This window comes from Drosophila rhopaloa, unplaced genomic scaffold (genome assembly GCF_018152115.1).
Source record: "Drosophila rhopaloa isolate 14029-0021.01 unplaced genomic scaffold, ASM1815211v1 contig_138, whole genome shotgun sequence".
NCBI classification, from domain to species: Eukaryota; Metazoa; Arthropoda; class Insecta; order Diptera; family Drosophilidae; genus Drosophila; species Drosophila rhopaloa.
The window spans coordinates 757,665-781,929 of NW_025335015.1; the positions used below are offsets into that span (position 1 = coordinate 757,665).

The window sequence follows — 24,265 nt, forward strand, 5'->3', positions numbered from 1 at the left end:
ATTCGATATGTGAACATACTGCATCTCCCTCCTTTTGAAAAATATAGTAATTATATGGAGTTATTTTCTAGGTGTATATTTAATATAAATGAAAATATTTTTTTTTTTTTTTTTTTTATATGTAGTTTAATTTATTACAGTTTAATGGCTTATCCGTAGTTTCAATGGTGTGTGTGAGCGACACTTCGCTGTGAATAGTGGCCGCACACGAATAAGCTTCTTCCGCCTCCACAACGTTAAGTTGCTGTCTGGAGAGGCCATCCGCGACGAGATTCTCTTTGCCGGGCTTATAAAACATTTTAGCGCTGGACTCGTCGATGCGGGCTTTCCGTCGTTTGATTTTCGCATTCGGATTGGATTCCGATACTGCGAATGTGAATGGCTGGTGGTCAATATAGATATTTATATCTTTTACTGCATATAAGTAATGGCGTAATTTGGCCAGTGCCTAAACTATGGCTCACGCTCGTTAGTAGCGTAGTTAACCTCTCGGTCTTTTTTGATATCCTAGATATCATGGTGATGGGTCTTCCCTCTTGGGATAGTACCGAGCCAATGCCAAATGCCGACGCATCCGTCGTTAGATCGAATGCCTTCTTGTAATCCGGATGACATCCTCTGAAGCCACAATGTTACGCAACTTTTGGAAAGCAAGCCGTTGCTGTTCGCTAAATTGCACCTGGATATTTTTGGATCTATGCCTACTGACACTTCCATGCTCCCCTTTCAGAATATCGAAGATGGGCCTAGCAATTGATGAAAAATCTTTAATGAAGCATCGGTAATAACTGGCCAGGCCAAGGAACGATCTCACCTCGAATACATTTTTGGGTTCGGGGAATTCCTGAATGGCCTTGATTTTCTTCTGGGTCAGTTGTGGCACCGTTGTTGGTGACAATAAAGCCCAAAAAGCTAACGCTTTTAAAAAAAAAACGCGATTTTTGCGTTGATACCCTCATGTTGGCGTCGTGCAGGCTCTTAAGAACCCAATCTACTTGCCGTATGTGGGCGTTTTCGTCTTCTGAGAAAACGATGACATCATCAACATAGGGATAGCAAAATTGTCCAATCTGCTCTCGCAGTATGTCGTCGATGGTTCTTTGGAAGATGCTGGCAGCATTCTTCAAACCAAACGGTAGCCGGCGAAACTCGTACTTTCCTCCGTTAACGGAAAAGGAAGTTTTTTCACGGTCACGCTCTGCCAGAGTGATCTGGTGGTAAACAGACTTTAAATCGAGTGTTGTGAAGTATTTGGCTTTGCCTAAATTTCCTAGTATCATAGAGATATTTGGCATACGATAGCGATCAGGTATCGTCCTCTCGTTCAATTTGCGAAAGTCTAATACGAGCCGCATTTTGCGGTTGCGCGCTTCGTCAGTGCCCTTCTTGTCTACTACCCATATTGGGTTGTTGTAGGGGGATTTTGACTTTTATATTACGCCATTTTTTAGCAACTCTTGGATTTCATTATTGACAAAATCCGCTGCCCCCATTGGGTATGGGTAAAGCTTGGCATAAATGGGCTCCTCCTAACCGTCCTGAAGGTAGCTACCACCGACGTGATGTAAGGTAGGGCCTAGTTAGGGTTTGCAAAGGCTTTTTTTCGTTCGCCGAGCATTTTTATAAAGGCCTCTCTAGCTAGAGGCGGCGCGTCCGAGCAATCAATGTTGGTATAATTGACGTCGGGGCATGATTGGAATTTTAACTTTTCTACTTCGGAGCCCCATTTTAGGTGGGCGGAAGCTAGACAAAGCGCACCTGCCTGTTTTAACAGGTCAAGGCCAATTATATCATCGAAGGAGGACAAATCTGGTAATTTGAAGAACGTGGCTCTCAAGTTGAATAGGGAGACAAAGCACTTCTTAGTGGTGGTGGTGACGCAATGGATAGACTGTATCGTAAATGACGATTCTACCGGGCTGACGCCTTTCAATCCTTTGTATGGACGGATGAAATTTTTTGCCGCGCCCGTATCTACCAAAAGCTTCATATCTACTCCCGCTACTCTTCGTCTGATGACGGGTAGCAGGGATTTTCCCTAAAAAATTAATAACGTCCGAACCATATTCATGAATGGCGTCGTCATTGATTTCTTGGGCCGCGCTTGTAGCTGCGGCGATGTATTTTTCCTCAGTTTCGCCTGCGCTCTGCGCGACGTGGTTAACCCTCTGCCTCTAGTGCGGGCCGGGTCGATCGGACACGGGAGTATTCTCACGAAGCATGTCACTGCGTGGAGCAGAGTGAACTTGAACTTTGTGCTGCTTTGTGAAATATGGATTCTTGCTAGTACCTGTTTGGAAATTGTTCTGAGGAGTGACCTGTTGGCGCTCCTGCGTCTTTGGGTATTGTTTCTTATCTTTATCCTCCTGGCTTTTTGCAAACGAAGCCGCGAATGAATACCTTTCGTGATTTGCCTCCACCTTCTGGGCCAAAGCAAGCGCTGTTGGCATGTCCTTCGGCTTTGCCGAGAACAGGACATCTGTGAGGCTGCATTTTAGTCCCGAGATGAATACTCGAAGGGCATCATCCCGGAATTTCTCGCACAGGACCCTTGCCGCCGAAGCGTCGAGCGACATGGTGGCTTTGTTTGTGAGGAGGGTCAATTTTTTCTCGACCTCATCATAATGTTTTAGCAGTGAGAGATATCCATGCCTGAGGGTGCCCATCTTCTGCTCTATGACATGCATCGATCGCTTGTCACTGTATGTGAAATCGAGGCGATTTATAATCGCATCAAAATTCAATACAGTGCCAAACGAAGATAGCACGGCATCAGCAGGGCCCCCAATTTTGCTCCTAATAATAATTACAGCCTGGTAATGGCATGAGCTATTAATTAATTATTTTATTTTGGATAAGGAACAAACAACAAAAATTAAAGTATAGGTTAATTTGCTACAGCTTAAATATATTATTAGTATCCAGATAAATATAAAATTGCTAGGTTATTATTTACTATGTTAATAAAAGGTTAAAAAAAATGAATTTTTGCTAAATATCTCCTTATCCGGGGACAGGGAATTCCAAGTGCTATGGTATGAGAAATCGCTAGTCACTCTTTATGAATTGCAGGACAGAAGGATCATGGTAGGGTGGGCACTTCGCAGTTTCGCGTGGTAACTGGAGAGATGTTCGTCAAGTGTATCCCTTATACTATACTCTTATCCTTTCCTCTCTCTTTACTCTTTGCTCTCTATCTTTGTCTCTTTGCCCACTTTCCTATCAAACATATAGTACGCGAATTTTAGTTATTTTCTACTAGCATAAGAGCATTTAAACGTGGCGGTTCTTTATTAATTTTGATAACCCACCCCAAGCCGACCAGACAAATGAAAAGCCGAGGACATCGCGTGCTCCGCTAACACGTTTAGTTTCCACCAGCTCATTCTAAATAGATCGTTATATGCTAAATAATCATGCCACCAGTTTCCTCCACCACGCGCCTTTATTCTGAGAGATTCGCTGAGTGTCTCAAGAATGCGAATTCTTCCCATTCTAAAATTCGTCCATCAATGAGGGGATTGTACTTGGCTTGCGAGTAGTCCCTGACGTGCGCCGATGTCATCAATTAATTTTGGATTTGTTGTAGTATTTTATAAAACTTGGGTAGCCCACCACCAAAACATATGTTTTATAACAAAATGTGCGTAAATGAGTAATGAGTACGAATAATGATAATAAAACGTGATAAAGAAAAAAACGTATGCCAAGTGGCTAGGGATAAAAATGGGAAAAATAGTAAAAAATTATGAGGCGAATGACAACATGTGGTCCTTGTGGACCAACCTCCCCATAATAAGGACTGTGGTCCCCATGTCCGCTTCCACAGATTTCTCTTCACATAACGGTGAAAGCTTATTGCCTAGTCTCCTGTTGGATTTCACTAGGACTTTGTCGCCGACATTGAACAATCTGTTTTGTCGGGAGGTATTTTCTCTGCTTCTCAGCCTATTTTGGGCATGCCTTATCCTATCCTGTATATCGCACTGCGGGTCACTTGATTGTGTGAATACCACGTCGGCCAGTCTCTTATCGATGACCGAATGGATAGACTTGTTGTACTTAGACGTGGCCAGCAAGATCAACTCTACAGTGTCGCTAAAGCCTTTGCCAATTTTAAGGCATCTGGCAAGCTCCACCAGGGTGCTGTGGAATCGCTCCACTTGTCCGTTCGAGACGCTGTGGAGTGGCGGTGCATTTGAGATGCTAACTCCGAAGTGATTTTCCAGCAAGGCCCGAATGGTGTGCGAGTTCAATGAGGGTTCATTGTCGCAGTAAATGACTCCTGCTTTAGGGAAGACGTTAAGGAGTTGTAGTAAAGCCGGTTTGAGATCCTCTATGGTTCTAGAGGGAATTGGTTGGACCATTGCAAACTTGGAAAATTTGTCAATGCATGTGAGGAAGTATTTCCTATCAGTGGAGAAAATGTCTATGTTCTGTTATGTTTCCTTTATGAGGCTTTGTTAAAAAATTGTTTGTGAATTGGGAGCGACTCAGAGGTACGCTCCCAAGCTTTTTATTTTCAATTCTGATTTCTTAATTCTATTACATGTTTGCATAAAGCTAAGATCGGCCGGCTATGTCGGCAGAGACGCCGGCAGAGCAGCGGACGACGCTTATGTATAATTGTCTTTATATGTGAGAGAGAGAGAGATACTATGTTCACTTGGCCGTCGGAGCGGTCGCACATATCAAATATGCTTACACTGCAGTTCCCACGCATTCGAGGGCGATCATATAACCGGGCACTCGGGAACTGCTAGATTTATATATTTGTGTTTTGTTATTGTGGCCAAATGCAAAATGCCAAATAATGTGTCTGTACTTAAATCGATGCGTAACACTGAGTACAGTGTGCATTCGATATGTGAACATACTGCATCTCCCTCCTTTTGAAAAATAACGTAATTATATGGAGTTATTTTCTAGGTGTATATTTAATATAAATGAAAATATTTTTGTTTTTTTTTTTTTTTATATGTAGTTTAATTTATTATAAATTGTTTTGAATCAGAAAGTATTGTTTTGAATCAAAAGTGATATTTATATATAATTTATTTATTATTTTTTTTTTTTCAATCTAATTATGTTTTTTTTTGTGTATGGTTCTTACTGTGTATGGTCATACGTGATATATATATAAGAGAATTAAAGTGATTATGAAATACAAATTTTTAACCTATCCTTATGAACTGTTTGCTTCTTATTTTTGTTATTTGAAATTACTAGGTTTTCTCTTTCTTCTATACTTTCTACCTTATATGGTCCAGTGTATTTATAGTCTAGCTTGTGCCCTGTTTCATTTTTTAGTAAAACTTGGTCTCCGATTTTTAAATCAAAGTTCAAAATATTTCTGTCATAGTTAAGTTTTTGTTTGTGTTTATGGCATTCTAGCATTAATCTAGCTCTCTAAAATGCTTGTTCTAGTCTAAACTTAGATTCTTTAGCGTAATCATCTGTGTTATATAATGGTTTTATATTATCTATACTATTGAAGTGTTTGGCTAAATTAGATGTTTTACCAAAAACTAACTCGTATGGACAATAGTCATGTTCCATAGAGGGTGTTGTGTTGAAACAGTATACGAAGTATTGCAACCATACATCCCAATCTGTTTTATCAACTGAGATGTATGAGCGGATGAGCTTATTAAATGTTCTGTGGCTTCGCTCCACGGTTCCTACAGTCTGGTGATGATGTGCTGTTAAAGTTATGTTTTTGATATTTAAGTTTTTACATAAATCTTCAATTATCGAATTTTTGTATTCTGTTCCCATGTCCGTAATGAACGTCTTCATTGGACCGTACTTCAGAATAAAATCTTCGAATATAGCTTCTGCTTCTGTTTTTGCACTTTTGTTCCTGATTGGTATTGCTACAAGGTACTTAGTTAAATCGCAAATTAGCGTTACTATGTATTCATTTCCTTGTTCAGATTTAGGTAGTGGACCGATCGTATCCACAATTACCCTGTCGAAAGCCGTTTGTGGCGTTTCGGTGATAGTTAATGGGGTCTTTGTATGTTTTGTTGTCTTTGCTTTTTGGCATTTAGGACATTTTCTTATATATTTTGCTATATCTTTGGTCATGTTTTTCCAATAATAATGCCTTTTTATTTTTGCTAATGTTCTAGCTACGCCTGTATGACCTCCTTGTATTGGATCATCATGGAATGTAAACAGTAAAGCTTCTTTCTCTTTATCATTATTTGATAATTGGGTCACCGGCTTGAGTAGCGCTACTCTTAATGATTGTAATTTTTTATTGCCCATAATTTTAAAAGATTCCATTGAAATGGTTTCAAAGATCTTTTCGCTCGGTGCCACTTTGAGTTGGCTGATATTAAGTATACCGGCTTCTTTTTCAAGCCTTTGAAAGAACTGACCTAAGTCGAGAATTTCAGTGGTGTACAAATCGCTAACATCAATTCTTGCTATAACCTTTTTTCCATGCTTTAGTAAGCAAAGTGAATCAGTTATTTGCAAGGTCACTACTTTTCGTACCTCGTCATTAACAATGACTTCGTATACGTTGGGCTGAGAAGCTTTATTTAGAATATGCCTAGGCAAATCTATTTTTTCTTTTTCTGTTCCTGCGCAGGAATTTTTCTGTATACTTTGATTTCTGGTAGTGACTTTCAGAATTTTATTATTTGTCTGGATATTTTTTAAATCCGTTATTGTTATTCTTGATAGCGCGTCGGCTATATAGTTGTCTTTTCCCTTAAGATATTCCACAGTAAAATCATATTCTTCCAAGTCTAATCTCATTCGTGTTAATTTTGAACTTGGATTTGTCATTGAAAATAGATAGGTTATGGCCTATGGTCTGTTTTGACTGTGAAATGTTTTCCATAAATATATGGTCGAAAATGGTTAATTACCCAGTGGATAGCTGCTAGCTCTTGTTCTGTTGTATTTTTATTACTTTCTCCTTTCGTAAAGGATCTTGATGCATAGGCTACTGGTAGCTGAATGTTATTGTAATCTTGAGCAAGAACAGCTCCACATGCTTGTTTGCTTGCATCTGTTGTTATGGAAAATTCTTTATTAAAATCGGGATATTGCAATAATGTGGGTTTCATCAATTGGGTTTTTAGGTATTCGAATGCGTTTTGACATTTATCCGTCCATTCAAATTTAACATTCTTTTTACATAATCTAGTTATGTGACGTGAGTAATCGGAAAAATTTTTAATAAAACGTCCGTAGTAATTGCAAAATGCAACGAATCTTCTAGCGCTGTCTGCGTCCGTTGGGACTGGGTATTTTTCTATTACTTCGTATTTTTTACTATCTGGTAAAATACCTTTGTCAGTACACTTGTGTCCAAGAAAGGTCACTTCGTGTCTGAAAAATGTGCACTTCTCTGGGTGCAGTTTAAGATTGCTTTTTCTACATAGATCAAAAACGTTTGTAAGATTTTTAATCATGTGTTTTTCTGAACAACCGATGACAATTAGGTCATCCATATACAAGAATGCCTGAGAAGGTTCGATACCTGAAAATGCAATTGTCATCATTTTTTGGAAAGAATTTGGCGCTATTTTTAAACCATAAGGTAATCGTGTAAAACGATAGGAGCCATTGCTCGTGGAAGAGGACGTTATATTTCTAGACGTATCTTCGAGATCTATTTGATGAAATCCTGACATTAGATCTAGACATAAAAAGTATTTAGCTCTACCTAATTGGTCAAGAATATCGTCTATTCTTGGTAGTGGAAATTTATCTGATAAAATTTTTTTGTTAATTTAGCGGTAATCAATTACTAAACGCTATCTTTTTGTATCGCAATTTGGACTGTTGTATTCTGAAACTGATGGTTCTATTATTTTATCTTTAATTAGTTTTTCTACTTGTTTTTCTACTTCTTCTTTTTGACTGTGGGGGATTCTGTAATTTTTTATGTATACTGGTTCATCATCTTTCATTCTTATTTTTTGTTTATAGAAATAATTAGTTGATATCGGTTCGGTTTCCATTCCGAATATATCTGTGTATTTGGTGCATAATTCTTTAAGTATTTCTTTAAATTGAGGCGTAAAATTTTTGTTAAGTTTTTCTAAGATTTCTTCTTTATTTGTATTTTTATTGGATTTAATTATATCGTAATTATCCAATGGTTCGACTTTAAGTGTATTTAATTGAAGAATTGCTGTTTTATTTGTTGTATTTAGAATTCGGACAAAGGTGTTTTTAGAATCTGCAATGGTATTTCCAATGAATACACCATTTTGGATTTCTTGGTTTGGTATAAATATATACCTGGTTGCTGAATTTATAGTTATTTTTCGGACGACTTCAGATCTAGGTGGTAAAATTGTCGAATTATTTTCGAGTGTATGATTTATCGGAATATTAATCGGATTATAGAGGTTATCTGGTCACAGTATGAGCCAATCGTTTTCTGGTTTTAAATCTATTTGACAATTGTATTTTTTCATAGAATCTATTCCTATAATTCCATCACATGGAATAGGAAAGTTGGACGTTACTATATGGAAATTATGTGGTATGGCATAGTTGCCTGACAGAAGTTCTATTGCTGCTAAACCTTTGGAATTTGTTGTTCCTTCACCAACGCCTGATATTTGCGTTATATTTTTATAGTCAACATTGTTAAATGAGTCTGAGGATTCTTTGATTAAAGAGATGTCTGCACCTGTATCAACTGGTAATGTATATAATTTATTTGTGTTTTCATTTTTAAGTGAAATGAAAAGATTGAAGTTAAGATTGATAGTGTGAACCATATTCTTTACTGGGTTTTTTATCTTAAGGGGGTATATACCTTTTTTTGTCGAAAAAAATAGGAAAGTTTGAATTTTTTTATGTATGTAACTATTGTTTTCATTGAATGAATATTTTCTGAAAGTTTAGATTGTTGACAATGCTTATGCAAAAATTTTTGAAAAAATATTTAATAGTTTTTAAGGTGTGGCTGTTTCCCTTAAACGCCTTTTTTTTAAAGAGCCTTGCGGTGATAATTCCCCAGGACGAATGGGTCAACTGATACCGAAAAAATAAAAATATTTCATTAGTTTAAAGTAGTATCCTGTACTTGAACGAACGTTTTTAACAAAATTTTTTTTTTTGTGCATACGGGAACGTTTAGTGCAAAAAATGACGTTTTTGGACGCAAAAATTTTACAAAACTATCTATTTCGGCGAAATAAAAATTTTAACATGAAAAAACGATCGTTCAAGTACTAATAAAATTCATTACGAACATTTAAAAAAAAATTTGAAGAAAATCGGTTCAGTAGTTTTTCGCCAATCTATATCACCGCAAAGTCATTTTTAAAAAAAACCATTTCGAGATATTCGCGTTTAAAGTTACAAGTTTGGGTTTGGGCGGGGACGAGGCGCGCGGCTAGGAGCGCTGTAACTTTTTTCTACAGCTCAAATCTCTATGAAAATTTTGGGAAATATTCTCAAGAAGTTGTTCTTTAAGATAAAGCAAAAAAAAATTTCGATTTTTTGAAAATGAAAAAGGTATATACCCCCTTAAGGGTCTTTATTGGTTTTCCGAAGTTGTTTGTACTTGTCGGACATTATTGTTGTTATTTTGTCTGTTTGCGTTTGTATTGGTATTGTTATTACCATTGACGTTGTTATTGGAGTTATATCCATTATTGTTTCCACCACGGTTGTTTCCTCTATAATTACCACGACCTCTGTAGTTATTGTTGGTCTGGTTATTATAGTTTCGGTTATAACCGTTATTTTGGTTATAACCATTGTTTTGGTAATATCCATTATTTTGATAATTACCTCCGTTGTTACCCGTACCGCGATAATTATTTCTGAAGTTATTACCACGATAGTTGTTTCCTTTTTGTGTGTATAGGATCGAGTTGGCGTTGCCTGTCATCTCAGTACTACACTGTATGTACTTCGTGACGGCTTCATTCATTGTTGAAAAGTTGCCAGCGTCTAGGATAGTCTTAAGTCGGCCATGCTCACAATTTTTGATCATTGTGGTTATAGCTTCCTTTGTGCTGAACTTGTCGGCATGTTCAGCCGGTAGTCCTTCGTCAATGTATGAAGCTTCAAGGAGCTTTCGTAGGTTGTCTATTTCATTTGTAAATTTTTCTGCTGTTTTGCCTTTTTGGCTTGTTTTAGCCATTTTTGCTTTGACAACGTCAGATGTTTCACCGACAATAGTGTCTTGCAGTTTTTGGATTATTGATTTTATCGTTAGTTCATTTTGAACCTTATATAGTGTAGATCCTACAATTTTTGATTTGACGACTTCTACAGCCAAATCTTCAAACGTTCCCTTTGTCAGGTCAACCAGCTTCAAAGCTGTTACAAATCTTTGCAAGTGTATTTTTTGTCCGTTAAATTCCGGAATGGCACTTGATATTTCCTTAATATATGCCCGTTGGGCAGCTGGATCTGTCATTATGTTTTCTTTTGTTTCTACTATATTTGTATCTGAATCTATATTTTCGGCTTCTTCTGTTTCTGACTCTTCTGCTGTAATAAATGCAGGGATTGAGAGATCGTGTAGATCTTTTTCATTTATTTCGATATCTTTGCTTGTATCTGAATCTTCTTCTTCTGCTAGGGCTTTTTGTTGGTCTAATGTTAAAGGCGTATTCAAAATTGTCGGGATATATATTTTTAAATCATACTTATCCTTGACAGTTATTAGGTTTGCCCGCAACCATATCAATATTTTGGATAATTTTGATAAGTTTGTCTTGTTAATTATTTCCCTATTTTCATGCACTAGGGTTCTTGCCTGATTGTAAGAGTCTACAAGAATTTTTGCATGTTTATCTACTGTTTCTTTTTGTGTTTGCCTTTTTTGGCTTACACATTTGTAAGACTTTTCAAATGTTTCTTTTAATTCTCGGATATGGAGTATTAATTGCTCCCATTCCATATTTAATTTTTAGTCATAATTTTTTTTTTTATCTTTACTTGTGCATTATTTTTAGCACGTTAATATGTCCTAAGACTGGGTGTATGTCGATTTCGGAGAATACTTTACAGTTTCTCACGGTAGACAGTACTATGGCCTTTTGCGTTCTGCTGCAATGAATAATTGGAGAGAATTCAAGATCGTACCTATTCATATATTCGTACTCAAAATCTGCAATTAATAAAGGCTCTGCTCTGTTCCTAATTAAGGCCTATTCTCAAAATTTGGCTCGTTAGCCAATGTAACTCTAAGGCACTCTGTTGTATTCATTTTAATAATTTTTTTTTTTTTTAATGATTTTTATTTATTTTTTTTTTAAACGGGTATTTTAATTCTCTTACATATACAATTTAATTTAAATTTAATTTTCTGTTTTAATTTCTTTTTTTTTTGTATTTTATTATTAATAATTGTTTGGCGCTTGTTAAATTAGATTTTATCCAGATCATTAGCCTGGCTTCTGTTAATGGCTCTCTTTGATACACATTTGTTGTGGAACATATAGGCCTTATATAAAATAAATGCGCTCATAAAGAAAACAATTATTGATAGTAGAATATTCGTTAATTTGAAATCAATATTTTGTGATTCAATTTTATTTATTACATTAGCAGTGGAATCCACTGACTTAACGTCTACTAATCCCATATTGGGTATTTTTTCTGTCTCGTTTGTGGGGTCTGTTTTGGATATTGAATTGCTTTTAAATGAGACTTTCATGTATATAAAATTTTACAGTACATTAAATTAGTATATCATTTTTTTAGGGCACTTAGGCTTCCTCGCTTCTTTCATGTCCTGCTTATTTTTATAAGCTTGTAATTCCCTATATGTGTTTTCTAATTCTCCTTTAATTTTTAAGTTCTCTTCCCATGGTACTGGGGTTGATTTTGTATCATAAAGTTGCCTATTTAATTCCTTTATCTTGAGATTTAGGAAATGTTTCTGTCCTCCTCTTTTTTTTTACTTATTTTTCTTGATTTAGGCATTTATAATTTTTCTTTTTGTATGGAGGTATTTATTTATTTTACAGGTATCCCTACCTAGGTAAAAAAAATTGCAGACCCGCAGCTAGAAACTGCCTGGTCTGTACAATATTATTAATATTATTTTTGCATCGCAGATGCTTAAATTTATATTGTTTACGCCGCTCTCCCCTCTTTTAAACTGCCCGCGCTTCCCTCGTAGCGAATGCCCACTCGCCCGCACTGGATGCTCGCGACTCCAGACTCTCCCGCACTGGACGCGTGCGATTCCAGGCTCTTCCGCCTTCCCGCTCCCGGAATCTCTCCACTGCGCTTTGAAACGCAGCGCTTAATTAGGTTTAAGTTAGTCTTTCATTGTCTCAATAGTGAAATACATCGCCCGGCCGGTCCGCGCTATAACACGAAAAAAGTTCACCGAGTCTTTTTGTTCCTTTCTCGCGATCGTCGAGTGTTTCATCAATCTATTCCACAGCTTGCCACCCGGCTACGTTCAACAGCCGCAACGCCCGACGAAGCTGCCTTCCATCGACAAACACCCGCGACGCCCCAACTCTTCATTTTTTGGTCCTTCGAGCCGGATAAGTGCCAATTTATTAATTTTTTTATTAACTGCCGGTCGACAGTCAGCCATTCGAAGAACATAATTCGTTTGACTTTCTGTACGATTTGTCTAAAATCCAAGTCCGATTTAATCCGACGACGGCAGCTAGTAAATTACAATTCCAATTCCGTCTTTTATTTCTTCGTTCTCTTTTAACGTGCGGCCATATTGCCTATTTTCTATTTCCTTTTCGTGTGCATATTGATGTACAAAATTCATATTCGCATTTGGCCGTACATCCACTAAATATACATCCACCATCAAATCGAAGAAAATAAAAAAATATAAATCCAATTTAAAGTGTGCAAATAACGAGGACGGAAGCTAACTTCGGCAAGCCGAAGTTTTAATACCCTTGCAGACTTTGCCGAAATTGCTAAAAGTGAAAAAGTAGTGAAAGGAATAAGGTATACATAAGTAAACTAGATTTGCATCGTTTCAAGTTAATTGCTTTTATACTGCAAAAATGTCATATACAAATAGAAAAAAAAGGGATACTTTCGCAGCCTTAAAATTAATTAATTAATTTTTCCTATCTCCTTTAAGATATAGACTTCCGAGCGGCAAGCGCTTTTACCCTAATCAAGATATGCGTAAATAAATAAGAATTGGAAAAATTTATGATAATAGCTTACACACTTCGCGAAATATTCTGATAATCATCAAATTTGGACCGATTTCACCCTATTGTTCCTATGGGGGCTATAGGATATAGACGTCCGATCGGCACGCGCCTTCACCTTGATCAATGTATGCATAAAAAAATACAATTTGGAAAGATTCATGTCAATAGCTTGTATACTGCGCGAAATATCCTAAAAATCATTAAATTTTAACCGATTTTACCCTTTTGTTCCTATGGGAGCTATAGGATATATACGTCCGATCGTCACGCGCTTTTACCCTGATCAAGGTACGCATAAAGAAATACGATTTGGAAAGATTTATGTCAATAGCTTTTACACTGCGCGAAATATCTTCCATTCTTGCAAGTTATATCCGATTGTTCCTATGGGAGCTATAGGATATAGACATCCGATCGGGGCGGTTTTCAAACTTGATCTGCGTACACTTGTTTTAGACTGAGCTCGCAAACGGTATTGAAACAGACGGACAGACGGACAGACGGACATGGCTATATCGACTCCCCTATTGATCCTGATCAAGAATATATATACTTTATAGGGTCGGAAACGTCTCCTTCACTGCGTTACAAACTTCTGACCAAAATTATAATACCCTCTGCAAGGGTATAAAAAGTCAAGCGTACAGTGAAAAATAAATTAATTTCAAAAAAATTCAGTGAACAGTGAAAAATAAATTAATTTCAAAATTGAGTTCCAATTAATTTTCCACAAAAAGTGAAACAAAAATTAAGTGTTCCGCCAATTTCGGCCCACAAATATTTTTGATATTAATTTTTTATTGTACATCCGCTGTGACAATATTTGCTTACATTATTAAAAATCCAAATACAGTCCACAATAAATCGAAAATTTACAACACATACCCGCCGGCAAAATTTACAATAAAATTTTCCGCCATATTGATTACATATATTACATCCATATTACATATATTACATATTTCATATATATATACATACATACATTTATACATATTTTTCCACATAACTACACCCCAATTCCGAAAGCTCAAGTATTTCCGTCGGCCATCCAATAAATATATATTAAATAAATTCCTAAAGCCGACGTGAAATAACTTTTGTGTCTCAGTGTGTTTTTCTTAGTTACATATTTTGGGCACTATCATTCCATACATCTACACATACACGCGAATTGCAGTACCGCAAAAAGCTCGATAATCCCGCGCATTCCAGCGTCACCAATACACAGCCCGCAAAAGTTGTTTTTCAATCATCCCATAAATAAATTCCAACAAAATTAATAAACACCAAGTTCAACTCCAATAAAATTAAACAAATACTGTGAATTACTGCCAGTTCCAAAAAAGAAAAAAAAAGGGGGAGAAATATAAAATACTGTCGCCATCGCGGAACTAGTGGAATTAATTTATTAATTTATTGATTTTATTAATTTGTTTCTTCGGTTTCACATTTTTTTTTTCCAAAAAAAAAAAAACACCCTTTCCAGTTTTTTTTTCTTATTTATTGAGCTTGGTAAATCTGCATATATATCGATACTCAATTTTTTCTTTTGGGGAAAGAAAAATTCGAAAAAAATACCACCCGCATACCACTGAAAGGTATTATTTTTTGTTTTTTTTGTCTCCGAATATTTTTAAAATAAAGAAAAACAAAACCAATAAACTCCAAACACTGCCGGGGACATCCAATCCCATCCTAATTCGGCCACCTACCCCCTATAAAATACTAAACGACAAATACCTCATCAAATACAGTATTTTTTCAGTATTTTTATTTTGTGGTATGTTTTTTGGTATTTTTTTCCATTTCTGCTCCATCGTTCTACCAAAAGCCTGGGGAATATTTTAACCATAATTCAGCCACGCATATCGACTATTGTCGATACCCTATTTCCACCGGTCCATAAGTTGGTCCGTAATTGTTTCTCTGATTTTTGTCCGAAATATCAGCGCGCACATTCCATCCTAACAACATCCTAGTTTGGTATGTCCAGGGAAAGTTCCAACAAACTATCCCATGTTCCATCACCGAAAATACCAAAAATCACGGTAAGGACGCCCACACCTAAAAAGGTCAAGACGCCACCTCCCAAAAAGGCTCCTTCTTCCATCGAAAGAACCACGCGAGCCAGCACAAAAATGGTTGCAACGGCTGCCGACCTCGCTATGAGCCAGTTTATTGAAGTCTCGGATCGACTGTCCGAATTGGAATCGCGAATAAATATTCCTTCGGCGGTCCCTCCTACGTTATCCGTCCTCAATATTCGCCGAGACGAAATCCGAGAGGTATGGGTCCGCATCAAAAAAGAATACGATGCCTGTACCGCATGCCTTGTAGCAGCCGGAGAAGGTGCAGCTGACAGCTTGCCAGTCCTCAAGGCTAAGTACGGGTATTGCTACAGCGCGTACGAAAGGTGCGGCGCCCAGATAGCAGATATGATAGCGCAAACTCCGCAACTTCCGCAACCTCCCCCAACGCCAGCTGATCCTTCTCAGACATACATTCCGTCAGGCTGCCGGCTTCCGCCGTGCGATACCGAAGTTTTTACCGGCGACTATCTTCGTTGGCCAACCTTTAGGGATCTATTCACGGCAATTTATATCAACAATCCCAGACTCACTCCTGTCGAAAAATTATTTCACCTTAATGCTAAAACGAGTGGCGACGCTCACAATATAGTTTCAAATTCACCCCTTACTAATGATGGCTTTCGATCAGCGTGGGATAACCTCACTGAGCGTTTCGAAAACAAGCGATTGTTAGTAAACAGTCAATTAAAGATACTTTTCAATGTACCGTCCGTCACACAGGAGTCTGGGTCGGCTTTGAAAGAACTTCAAAGTACCATCCAGGGTTGCCTTACTGCACTAGAAATGTCCGGTATTCAGGTCGAAACTTGGGATTGCCTCTTGGTGTATATGTGCTCGTCCAAACTCCCAAAGCTTACGCTTTCCCTATGGGAGCAGTCCCTCCATAACAAAGCCGAGATCCCTACGTGGCACGAGCTGAACGTTTTCCTAGCGGAGCGTCACAGGACACTAGAAGCCATAGAAGAACATAATTCGTTTGACTTTCTGTACGATTTGTCTAAAATCCAAGTCCGATTTAATCCGACGACGGCAGCTAGTAAATTACAATTCCAATTCCGTCTTTTATTTCTTCGTTCTCTTTTAACGTGCGGCCATATTGCCTATTTTCTATTTCCTTTTCGTGTGCATATTGATGTACAAAATTCATATTCGCATTTGGCCGTACATCCACTAAATATACATCCACCATCAAATCGAAGAAAAATAAAAAATATAAATCCAAATTAAAGTGTGCAAATAACGAGGACGGAAGCTAACTTCGGCAAGCCGAAGTTTTAATACCCTTGCAGACTTTGCCGAAATTGCTAAAAGTGAAAAAGTAGTGAAAGGAATAAGGTATACATAAGTAAACTAGATTTGCATCGTTTCAAGTTAATTGCTTTTATACTGCAAAAATGTCATATACAAATAGAAAAAAAGGGATACTTTCGCAGCCTTAAAATTAATTAATTAATTTTTCCTATCTCCTTTAAGATATAGACTTCCGAGCGGCAAGCGCTTTTACCCTAATCAAGATATGCGTAAATAAATAAGAATTGGAAAAATTTATGATAATAGCTTACACACTTCGCGAAATATTCTGATAATCATCAAATTTGGACCGATTTCACCCTATTGTTCCTATGGGGGCTATAGGATATAGACGTCCGATCGGCACGCGCCTTCACCTTGATCAATGTATGCATAAAAAATACAATTTGGAAAGATTCATGTCAATAGCTTGTATACTGCGCGAAATATCCCTAAAAATCATTAAATATTAACCGATTTTACCCTTTTGTTCCTATGGGAGCTATAGGATATAGACGTCCGATCGCCACGCGCTTTTGCCACGCGCTTTTACAGTGAAAAATAAATTAATTTCAAAAAAATTCAGTGAACAGTGAAAAATAAATTAATTTCAAAATTGAGTTCCAATTAATTTTCCACAAAAAAGTGAAACAAAAATTAAGTGTTCCGCCAATTTCGGCCCACAAATATTTTTGATATTAATTTTTTATTGTACATCCGCTGTGACAATATTTGCTTACATTATTAAAAATCCAAATACAGTCCACAATAAATCGAAAATTTACAACACATACCCGCCGGCAAAATTTACAATAAAATTTTCCGCCATATTGATTACATATATTACATCCATATTACATATATTACATATTTCATATATATATACATACCTACATTTATACATATTTTTCCACATAACTACACCCCAATTCCGAAAGCTCAAGTATTTCCGTCGGCCATCCAATAAATATATATTAAATAAATTCCTAAAGCCGACGTGAAATAACTTTTGTGTCTCAGTGTGTTTTTCTTAGTTACATATTTTGGGCACTATCATTCCATACATCTACACATACACGCGAATTGCAGTACCGCAAAAAGCTCGATAATCCCGCGCATTCCAGCGTCACCAATACACAGCCCGCAAAAAGTTGTTTTTCAATCATCCCATAAATAAATTCCAACAAAATTAATAAACACCAAGTTCAACTCCAATAAAATTAAACAAATACTGTGAATTACTGCCAGTTCCAAAAAAGAAAAAAAAGGGGGAGAAATATAAAATACTGTCGCCATCGCGGAACTAGTGGAATTAATTTATTAATTTATTGATTTTATTAATTTGTTTCTTCGGTTTCACATTTTTTTTCTCCAAAAAAAAAACACCCTTTCCAGTTTTTTTTTTCTTATTTATTGAGCTTGGTAAATCTGCATATATATCGATACTCAATTTTTTCTTTTGGGGATAAAAAAGAAAAATTCGAAAAAAATACCACCCGCATACCACTGAAAGGTATTATTTTTTTTTTTTTTGTCTCCGAATATTTTTAAAATAAAGAAAAACAAAACCAATAAACTCCAAACACTGCCGGGGACATCCAATCCCATCCTAATTCGGCCACCTACCCCCTATAAAATACTAAACGACAAATACCTCATCAAATACAGTATTTTTTCAGTATTTTTATTTTGTGGTATGTTTTTTGGTATTTTTTTCCATTTCTGCTCCATCGTTCCACCAAAAGCCTGGGGAATATTTTAACCATAATTCAGCCACGCATATCGACTATTGTCGATACCCTATTTCCACCGGTCCATAAGTTGGTCCGTAATTGTTTCTCTGATTTTTGTCCGAAATATCAGCGCGCACATTCCATCCTAACAACATCCTAGTTTGGTATGTCCAGGGAAAGTTCCAACAAACTATCCCCTGTTCCATCACCGAAAATACCAAAAATCACGGTAAGGACGCCCACACCTAAAAAGGTCAAGACGCCACCTCCCAAAAAGGCTCCTTCTTCCATCGAAAGAACCACGCGAGCCAGCACAAAAATGGTTGCAACGGCTGCCGACCTCGCTATGAGCCAGTTTATTGAAGTCTCGGATCGACTGTCCGAATTGGAATCGCGAATAAATATTCCTTCGGCGGTCCCTCCTACGTTATCCGTCCTCAATATTCGCCGAGACGAAATCCGAGAGGTATGGGTCCGCATCAAAAAAGAATACGATGCCTGTATCGCATGCCTTGTAGCAGCCGGAGAAGGTGCAGCTGACAGCTTGCCAGTCCTCAAGGCTAAGTACGGGTATTGCTACAGCGCGTACGAAAGGTGCGGCGCCCAGATAGCAGATATGATAGCGCAAACTCCGCAACTTCCGCAACCTCCCCCAACGCCAGCTGATCCTTCTCAGACTTACATTCCGTCAGGCTGCCGGCTTCCGCCGTGCGATACCGAAGTTTTTACCGGCGACTATCTTCGTTGGCCAACCTTTAGGGATCTATTCACGGCAATTTATATCAACAATCCCAGACTCACTCCTGTCGAAAAATTATTTCACCTTAATGCTAAAACGAGTGGCGACGCTCACAATATAGTTTCAAATTCACCCCTTACTAATGATGGCTTTCGATCAGCGTGGGATAACCTCACTGAGCGTTTCGAAAACAAGCAATTGTTAGTAAACAGTCAATTAAAGATACTTTTCAATGTACCGTCCGTCACACAGGAGTCTGGGTCGGCTTTGAAAGAACTTCAAAGTACCATCCAGGGTTGCCTTACTGCACTAGAAATGTCCGGTATTCAGGTCGAAACTTGGGATTGCCTCTTGGTGTATATGTGCTCGTCCAAACTCCCAAAGCTTACGCTTTCCCTATGGGAGCAGTCCCTCCATAACAAAGCCGAGATCCCTACGTGGCACGAGCTGAACGTTTTCCTAACGGAGCGTCACAGGACACTAGAAGCCATAGATGATGTTCGACCATCAGGTTCTAGTCAGACTCAGCCCAGGGCATCCACTTCCAACTCGGCGTCTCGAAGAATAAATTCATACGAGACAAGGGTAGCACCTAGGCAACCTAGAAGGTGCGATCTCTGTAATAGAGAGAACCATCCTGCACGCACATGCGCCAAATTTCTCCAGATGACGGTCGACCAACGCATCGCATATATAAAAAGAAAACAGCTGTGTTTAAACTGCTTTGCGCGGACACATCAGTTGCGCGACTGCGAAAGCGCACATAACTGCTTCACGTGCCGCGGCCGCCATCACACCCTCCTACACCGAGGCAGCCCATCCCCAGCGCGCGCAAATCCAATGCCAACGCCCAGATCCAGACCAAATACTCTCGGTCCCTCGGCTGCCAGTGGCACGCAGTCAACGCTTCAGAATTATTTTGCGGCAGGCACTAGGTCAGTCCTCCTAGGCACCGCTATAATTAATATATGCCATCGAGGTTCCAATTTCCAAGCGCGAGCCTTAATAGACTCCGGATCTGAGGCGACCTTTATCACTGAGCGCCTTTTCAACCTGATTAAACTGCCGTTCCAGGTTATCCGAGCACAGGTCTCAGGACTTAATCAAACGGTCTCCGCTGAGACCAAAAAGATCTGTCAATTCACGATCCGTTCTCCGACCCGGCCTAGCTTGCAGTTAAACACCACTGCCTACGTGCTTCCACAAATAGCCGGAAATCTTCCTTCATGTCCGCTTCCGCAACATTTCCTGCGAGACCTTCCCGAACTTCCGCTAGCGGATCCAAAGTTTTATGAGAGCGCACAAATAGATATTCTAATCGGGGCCGATATACTTCCATCCATTCTACTAAGCGGTACCCGAGCGAACATCTGTGGCTCGCTTCTCGGTCAAGATACCATTTTGGGCTGGATTCTAACAGGACCAGTACCCGCTCCGAGGCATGATCAAATATCATCCTTTTCCACGCAAGTTGCACACACATATGAAGCGTCTCTCGATAAACTCCTCACCAAATTCTGGGAGGTGGAGGATCTGCCAGTAAAAGTGGCAAAAGAATCCGACGTGTTTTGTGAGGACAATTTCCTTCGGACCACCACAAAAGACGAGACCGGCAGGTATGTCGTGAGTCTTCCTTTTCGAGATCCTGAGAACATTAATTGCTCCCTAGGACATTCCAGATCCCAGGCGCTGGCTCAATTTTTAAGAAACGAGCAGCGGCTAAAAAGGAACAGTACGTTAAAATCCAAGTACGACTCAGTTATTCAAGAATACCTCGACCTCAATCACATGAGAGAAGTCCTTCCTACCCACGATTCAGCATGTTACTACCTGCCACACCATGCAGTGTTAAAACCGGAGAGTACGACCACCAAGCTTCGAGTGGTATTCAACGCTTCCAGCCCTTCAGACAATGGGGTCAGCTTAAATGATATCCTTCATGCTGGCCCGGTCCTACAGTCCGATCTAACCATCCAGATCCTGAAGTGGCGATATTTCCGATTTGTGTATAGTGCTAACATCGAGAAAATGTACCGGCAGATCTGGGTAGATCCGAAGCAGACAGCGTTCCAACGTATCTTATTCCGCGATAGGGAAGGATACATTCGAGATTTTGAGCTAAAAACTGTTACGTTTGGGGTCAATTGTGCGCCGTTCCTGGCAATTCGGGTTCTGCAACAGCTGGCGACCGACGTGCAACTAACCCATCCAAGGGCGAGTAAAGTTATTCGTGGTTGCATGTATGTCGATGATGTCCTTTCGGGAGCTGACTCTGCAGAAGAGGCTCACCTCACCATTCGCGAGTTGCAGAGTGCCCTCGATTCGGCTGGTTTTCCATTAAGGAAATGGACCTCCAACCACAAAGAAGTTCTGGCTCATATCGGAACCGATCATCTTTTAAATGCCGATTTCCTCGAAATAAATACGGAAAGCACGGCGAAAACTCTCGGAGTCCGTTGGAAAGCAACATCCGATGAGTTTTTCTTCGCCCTCCCCGACCTATCCACCGAAGCTACACTCACAAAACGGCATGTTCTCTACCAAATTGCGAAGCTGTTTGATCCAGCAGGCTGGCTCGCTCCTTTCGTGGTCTGTGCCAAGATTTTCATGCAGGAGATCTGGCTGCGTGATCTAGGGTGGGATGATGAACTTCCAATTGAACTGTGCCAAAAGTGGCGTGATTTCCTTAAAAGCTACTCAGTCCTAGATCAAGTCCGAATTCCCAGATGGGTTTCCTTCCGCCCAGAATTCCGAGTGGAACATCACGGATTCTGTGATGCCTCTCAAAAGGCGTACGGTGCTGCGATCTATGTGCGCGTCGAGATGGGGCACACGACGCTAGTGCATCTTCTCACGGCCAAGACGCGCGTTGCGCCAGTAAAAACTGTGTCGCTTCCCAGACTAGAGCTGTGTGGAGCTCTATTGCTATCCGAGATGGCCGAATCCATCCTCCCCCATATGCCGATGCTGTCCTCGAAACTCCATTGTTGGACCGATTCCACGATTGTGCTTGCATGGCTAGCCAAACCAGCATGCCAGTGGACAACGTTCGTTGCCAATCGGGTATCAAAGATCACCCAGTCCACAGAGGCAGCCAATTGGTCGCATGTTCAATCCGAACACAATCCAGCTGACTTGGCCAGTCGGGGCGTGCCATTACAAGAACTGGTCGACAACTCCCTTTGGTGGCATGGGCCCACTTGGTTGCAAAAGCCACGAGATCAGTGGCCTGCCCAGAGTACCGACTTACAGGTGACCGAAGTGGAAAGGCGTTCCTTGATCGCTTTTCCAAGTTAAATAGAGCTTTACGGGTCCTTGCGTATGTCCACCGCTTTGTCCAGCGATGTAGGAAACAGTCGCCGATTCCGGAAGTCCATCCAGAAGCCCAAGAACTTGTCGCCGCTGAACGGCTCATGGTCATTAGCACTCAGCGCAGATATTTTGCTAATGAATATCGCTGATTGAGTCAAAGGCGTCCTGTGTCCGCGACAAGTTCCATCCTCTCCTTGAACCCCTTTCTAGATGAGAAAGGGCTTATAAGGGCGTGCGGCCGAATAACGGCCTCCGAAAATTTGCGATATGATGAACGACATCCTATAATCCTCCCGTACGAATGTGCACTCTTGCGACTACTGGTAAACTTTACGCATCTCATAACGTTGCACGGAGGTAACCAGTTAGTCGTACGTCTCACCCGGTCAAGATATTGGGTTCCGAAAATAAAGAACTTGGTAAAGGCCGTTATTAACTCCTGCAAGGTCTGCGTTATCCATAAGAAGCGACTGCAAGTTCAGATGATGGGAAGTTTTCCGAAAGAGCGAGTATCTTTTTCCCGGCCATTCATGTACACAGGGATGGACTACGCTGGCCCTTTCGACATTAAAAATTACACAGGCAGAGCTTGCCTAATTACAAAAGGGTATGTGTTGGTTTTCGTGTGTTTCTCTACGAAGGCCATCCATCTAGAGCCTACATCCGATCTGACGACCGAGAAATTTCTCGCCGCTTTCGCTCGGTTCGTATCCAGAAGAGGTTGTCCCCGTCAAGTGCAGTCCGACAATGGGAAAACCTTTGTCTGCGCTGCCACCCTGCTTTCCCGAGATTTTCTACAAGCCGTAAAAGAGTCTGTGAATGATGCGTATAGTCATCAGCAGCCATATGGGAGGCCTGTGGGAAGCGGGTGTCAAAAGCTTCAAAGCCTTGTTTTACAAGTCCACCGCTACTCGAAAGTACACTTTTGAAGAGCTTTCAACCCTCCTAGCGAAAATTGAAGCTTGTCTAAATTCCAGACCGCTATCTCCTATGTCTGAAGATCCCACTGATCTCTTAGCATTGACACCAGGGCATTTTCTAGTCGGCGGACCTCTTCTGTCCATAGTGGAACCCGAATTAAAAGGGGAATCCAAGTCTATTGTGAATCGGTGGCAACACTTAAAGGCGCTCCATCAACAATTCCAAGCTCGATGGAAAGATTAGTATCTCAAAGAGCTCCACAAGCGTAACAAGTGGCAGTCCCCGACCGCAAATCTCCGCGTTGGCGACATGGTAGTCGTCAAGGAGGACAATCTGCCCTCGAATGAGTGGCGCCTTGGCAGAATCGACTCTGTCTTTCCGGGGGCTGACGGCAATGTCCGTGTCGTCAGCATTCTCACGGCACGCAGGATTATCAAGCGTCCCGTGACCAAGGTGGTTCTTCTGCCAGGAGAACACTCCAACCGTCTTCCTCAACCAACATCCTCCACATAATTCCCCAACAATCCTCGCCATCTAAGCAGTTTCAAATCATCTTTTTTTTATCCATTACTCCCTACCAGATCACATCATGGTTCCTCGTCCACGCAGCGCTCAGGCATTGGAAAGCAGACGTACTCGAGGTATACATTCCTACCGATGCCGAGTCTGCCGTGGAATCCATCCGCTTCGAAAGTGCCAGAGGTTCCTAAAGCTGAGCGCAGAGAAGCGGCTTCGGGCAGTGCTTATTAATAAGTACTGTTCAAATTGTCTCGCCCACGAGCACTCCGACGGGAGTTGTCGCAGTGGCGACAAATGCAAAACCTGCAACGGGAAGCACCACACGCTCCCCCATATGCACGAGCGTCCCCTGCCGTCGGCTACTCAACAGCGTTCGCGCCGGCAGAATCCGCCAACTCGCCAAGCGCTAGCCCCGGCAAGGCGCTCGGCATCCGCCGCTTCTCAGCAGCGCTCGCGCCGGCAAGATCCGCCAACTCGCAGAGCGCTTGCCTCTCCGTCGCGCTCAGCCTC

The 24,265-nt window shown here is 40.1% G+C and overlaps 1 pseudogene; it reads left to right on the forward strand.

The window, feature by feature from the left end:
• Positions 1 to 18,732: 18,732 nt before the first annotated feature.
• On the forward strand, positions 18,733 to 23,244 carry LOC123037136 (annotated as a pseudogene).
• The last annotated feature ends 1,021 nt before the right edge of the window (positions 23,245 to 24,265 follow it).